Genomic DNA, 6,156 nt, shown 5'->3' with positions numbered 1-6,156 from the left:
TAAACTCCACAATTACTGCCTTACCTCTGGCTAAGTGTTTTTAGTTGGTCATCTGGCTCAGATGGAGTGATCTACCTCTACCATGATTCCTGCCTAATGCCTGATATCTGTTATAAGAACTGTGATAAATGTCGACAGGGAAATGCACCACTTGCACCAAAAGGATCAAGATGAGCAAATGTTTTTTTTATCGTGAGTCAAAACTGTGACACGCTGGCAAGCTTGATTACCAGCGTATGTGGTATGCGCCTGGACCGTTAGGCCAGCGGCCGCCCCCAAGATGATCAATTACGGCAACATAATTGCTATTGGTGACCTGCTAAATTGACATTACTTAAATGTATAATGGAGACTGTAAAATGATTTGGTTTCCACTTGACTGTTACAAAAGTCTCAATTGTCATACTGTAATCTGTATGTACTTGGTAAGTGGAATTTGGATGATATTTGGATGATTTGTATAGGTGCAGGTGGGTTTAGAAGGCACAGTAACAAGCTATCAAGCATGCCAACAGCACTCAGCCCTCAAGACAGGACTTTGGTACATAATTAAGTGCTGTGGTAACGTTATGCATTCTCACTCTCATCATTTTTTAGGCTTGGTCAGTTACCTTTCACATCTGATGCTGATGCATAGCATGCCCTTTGTTCATAACTACATCCATATCGGTGTGCAACTCAGATGGCGCTGAGTCAGTGGAAGCTGGCTTCGCAATGCTTGGCGTGGGCACTTGCTCAGGCGTGCGTCACAGAGCTCAAGCTCACTTTCGATGGTACACGCCTTGTCAATATTTTTATCTTGTTTTCAATGTTTTTAATGGAGACATTGCTTTGTTTTCAATCAGGTCCGCATTCTGTCGCCATTCATGTGACGTACAAATGCCCCCCACAAAGACATTGTGGGGGGCCCAAGTGTTGATATGTGACAAATCGGGAGTGAGAATGTGTTGTGGAAATATACTTGGCATTTCTACTATAATGTATAAATGAAATAATATGATATAATTCCCATGATGAGGAAATAACAAATATTGACAGCTGCTGTTGATGTGCAATAAGTGTAACTCATTCATGAAAATGTGAATTGACGTATTACGAAGTATCGACTAAAATTTGGAAGAAATACTTTGCATGACAGATTTGGTTATGTTGACTAGTGCAGAACAGTAATGTCATGAGCAAAATGGAAATTATTTTCATTCACAAGAACATTTATGTAGATTGTAACTGGAAACGCACATTCACGCACCACAGTTAAAGTTGTTCTCACTCTCAAACATGTAAACATTGAATATTGACAATTTGGGGGGCATTGAGCCACACTTCTCTGCCGGGTCAAATTTGACCCGCTAACACCGGGAGGCATACGATAATCCGACATCCCGTTTCTCCGACTATGTGGCATCCGCGTGCGGTTAGGGTTAGGGTTCGGGTTTGGTATAGGGTTAGTATTGGAAACGTCGGAGGCATGCGCTGTCGGAGGAATGCGCTGTCGGACTAACTTATTGCACCCCTAACACCACAGGTGACACTTTTTTTTTAAGACCATCAGAATTAACTAAAATGGTGGTAATTAATTGTGTTGCGTTAAATTAGCTGTCTCTGAGGATATCATGAAGCCTTGTTCCAATAAAGAAATGTAAAGGGTACTTTTTAGCTATTTAAACTTGAAAACACAATGGAAGGGTTAATATATCAATAACACAACTATATCGCTAATTAAAAAAATCTAATGCAAAACAACCAAGAAACCAATACCACTATCTCCATCCAACATCTTTTTAAATTGTTCCTCAACTCCCTCAACAAATTGTCAACATCACTACAACAATGTAATTTCAGATGTCATCAGCGGTCTGCTCCAGCTGCTGCAGTCATTTCCATTGTATCCGCTGACTCTGGATTATGTTTAACATGCTCCATTAAGGCACTGGTTCTCAAAGTGGGGTCCATGGACCCTCAGGGTTCCTTGAGGGTCAGGTCTGTAACTATGAGTGTGTGCATTGGAATCTAATGGACCTGTGAGGGTCTGTACACTCTCAGTCTCTCTCAGTATAATCTGTGTGTGTGTGTGTGTGTGTGTGTGTGTGTGTGTGTGTGTGTGTGTGTGTGTGTGTGTGTGTGTGTGTGTGTGTGTGTGTGTGTGTGTGTGTGTGTCAGATTTGAGGGTTTGGTTCAGGATGTGAGAAAATTCATCAGAACAGAGCAGACTTATCGACAAAAGTGACTCCATTAATATGAGAAACACTCTGGATCTGGACCCCTCCCCTTGAGGGAGGACAGTTTCTGATGTGTAATTATCCTCGCTCCCACGCACGCACGCACACGCACACACACACACACACACACACACACACACACACACACACACACACACACACATTCACACATAAACACACATGGTTACTAAACTAAACTACCACTTGTACAGTATCAGATACCCTCAGCCTCCTTAAAGTGGGTGCTAAAGATAAGCATGAGTTGTGATGTTGCTGCTCCAGTAGTAGTAGTAGGTTATTTAACTGTAAACAGAAAACACCACGAAAACAAAATTCCATTAACAATATGAAAACATACATAAATATCGCTCTCTCAGCTGTGATGGAATGAATCCCGCTGATCAAAACAACTCTAATGCGCATGCACAAGATCCCATGAAACTGTCTTACCAAAACAAACATACGTTTCAAATAAATACGGATGTTTGTTGCATCACAAAAATAACGTAATTCTTCCCATAAAATCTTATCCCGGTACACATTTCCCCAGGATTCTAAACCACAAAGAACATATGCAAATGGAGTAAACACGGTAAACAAACTAAATTAAAAATACACAACAATGGAACATTCCATGACGTCACACCAGGCACGGAGAAGAACAAGACCCCTTTCTCTCCGCTAGAGGTCGCCCGGTACCAGCTTAACCCCGTACATGGGTGAATGATTTTAAACACAATTAAAAAGATATAATAAGGTCAGATAGACCCTATAAAACTACACACACACACACACACACACATACATACATACATCCATCCATACATACATACATACATACATACATACATACATACATACATACATACATACATACATACATACATACATACATACATACATACATACATACATACATACATACATACATACATACATACATACATACATACATACATAGACTTTGACCAGTTTCACTTTCAAAACCTTTACATCATGCATGTCACACAAACAGAATTCAGCAAACAAAACCAATGGTTTTGATAATGTGGATTGTGGAAGTTAAATGGTGGATTTGTGGATAGGACTCTATATGAACAAACTTGTTATATCAACAAAACACATCGCATTCTGTTTGTGTGACATGCATGATGCAAAGATTTTGAAAGTGAAACTGGTCAAAGTCACTGGCCACCTACTGTACAACACAGCAATTTTCTGTGCTTTAAAGACATTCAAGATGTCTCTTGTACACAAGGTAGCTCATCGTGTAAATGAGTGTCTACTTTTTTATATAGTTGTATGACAGTGTCAGATAAAATAAGTGAAAATAGCCAATCCACAAGTTCACAACATATTGGCATGTGATGTGTTGTGAGTGTGTAGATCTATTTCCGCTATAAAAAAAATACAAAAGGAAATTGAACAATGTCGCCTATGATGACAAATTAAGGACACAACGTGTCTGTGGATTTTATAAATATTTAAACAATGCAAAAGTACTAACAAGAACTTGTGACTAAATAACTCGGATCCAGGTTTCGACATTGCCTGAAAAGTCATGTATAGTGAAGAACTTTACTTTCAAGGAAAGAGGGAATCCTGTTCCCCTCATGTTTCTTTCAAATATTCAAAGTGCGTTCATTTACTATCAGGGTCACAGTCTGGTTGAGTTATGGAGTAGGAGCCAGCATGGCCATCGTCTCGTATCCTTCAGGATTGAAGGTCAAAGTCTTGTTTTGAACATTGAAATTCATGGTAATACTGGACAAAACTTTCTAAATATGAAATGTGTATGCACATATGCATTTAGTATTGCTGTCAGTCTTGCAGGTATTTGTATGTATGTCAGCAGACACAGTCCGGTGCAAATATATTCATACATTAATTCAGTTTATTGAACATACTTCTCATGTATACCTATAGCTCTGTGTGAAATTTTAATTAAAAGGACTACACCATGAATTTTAACTGTTCCTTCTTTTTTGTGTGTTTTTGGTCTCCCCTACCTCTCTTCTATCCCAAAAATACCCCAGTTTGAGCACTCAGGCTTTCACAGCCTATCTGGGGTTTTATGTAAATTGGTCTCAAAACCGGCCAACTGATTTTCCCCCGCCCGTGACGTCACATGCGATACCTACTTTGTATAATCCCTCCCGTTTTTCTTTTTTTTTCTTTTACTTTTTCCACACAGAACCAGGAGATAACATGCATACAAACTGGCTCAATAGCACCACGTGCCAAATCAGGACAATGTGGTATTGCTTTGTAAGCCAGAGAGAAGTTAGTTGGAATGAGTTTGTTGCTGTCCGGCAGGAACCAGCTAACTTTCCATAAATCAGTGTTATTGAACACCTTTATGTCTGTGTGTGATGAAAAAAATATTGAACCAATGAAATGAATTAAAAAGTGCGTACTTCTGACAATACCATCTAACTCCATTGGATCCTCAAACTTTCCAGCTAAATCCAGCAAAGGAGGGTGGAGTTAGCTGGTTTTGCTGACTTTGACTTCCAACCTCATTGTGAGGTTGGAGGTCCATTCAGCTGTTCTTATCAATGATGAACAAAATTAAACTCCTAACTCCATTTTTGTTTTGTTTTTGTCATTTCCTGAAAAATGAACATTTTGAGCTGGTTGCTGCCGGACAGCAGAGATAAGTGAGGCTTGATTTAGACTCAAACCTTTTGAAAACATTTGAGGGACATAAACAATATGATATTAAATATATATATATTTTTTTAAATGCATGGTGTTGTAGATCCTTTGAAGTGTTTTGTCTAAATGGAGGTTCACTCGTTTCATCCAGCAAAACAATATATGGACCTTTGTCTTTATATTCTTGCTTCACTGTGTTCCATTTGCTGTGGCCATCTTGCAGGGGATCACTACTACCCCCATGGTTTGTGAGTCACAAGAAACCAAGTTTGAACCCATCATGTCTTGCATGTCTCCCATTTCTCTGTCCTTGATTTTCTGTCTCGGTCAACAAGCACAAAACCAATGGGACCACTCTAGGCAAATTGTATCGGGTGTCATTAATGCATAAATCAATAATCAACTGTGGCAACAAATCTGAGCTCTCCAGTTATTGACCTGATGACACAGATAGTTGGTTCCACAACATGTTTCAGGCAACACAAATGTTGCCTGACCTCATTCACATGACGTGGTATTGGTGGTAAAAGTGAGGTGACAAAGTTCTTACACACAGTGCTTGAATTGGACCGTTACCAGGCCGAGTATCGGTTATGCTGACTTTTGCCCAGCACCTGAGTAGCCTTATTACTTGTATTCCCACAACGTGATGGTACATTTGGATACATGCCCACCTTGACTGAAGAAAAATCATAGATTCTATCTGATCCAAAATCACCTGCGTCTCAAAGTGATTAGTGTATATGAAATAGTGATCTCCTAGAATGAAGGTGTCACCTGCATCACTTTCTCCTCTATGTAGCTTTTGCTGTAATGTTCAATCCCTACCTTCCTCTGTCCTGGAGGGATCACTCACTTACACTGAATCCTTTTTAATGTACGTTTTTCTGCCTATGTGTATGTGTGTGCGCACACGTGTGCATACATGCATGTTTGTGGACTTGTATCTGCATGTTTGTGTGTGCATGTTTGAATGTGACCTTTCCCATTTCAGTATACCGAGAGCTTACGTTTGAGCCTGGCTGGCTTTAGCCTTCCTTCCACCATACATTTCCGGTCCCAATTTATCTCCTCAAGATAGGAGGAGGTAGAGGACATAGGGCAAGGGATACAGATAAAGTGAAAAAAGAAAAAAACTTCTCCAGGGTGTATCGGTACACTGAATGTCTGTCTCTCTCTCTCTCTCTCTCTCTCTCTCTCTCTCTCTCTCTCTCTCTCTCTCTCTCTCTCTCTCTCTCTCTCTCTCTCTCTCTCTCTCTCTGACTACCTATCTAGTGCC

The sequence above is a fragment of the Gymnoscopelus microlampas genome (assembly GCF_963454915.1).
Source record: "Gymnoscopelus microlampas genome assembly, chromosome: 8".
Classification (NCBI taxonomy): Eukaryota; Metazoa; Chordata; class Actinopteri; order Myctophiformes; family Myctophidae; genus Gymnoscopelus; species Gymnoscopelus microlampas.
This window is presented reverse-complemented; position numbering follows the sequence as displayed.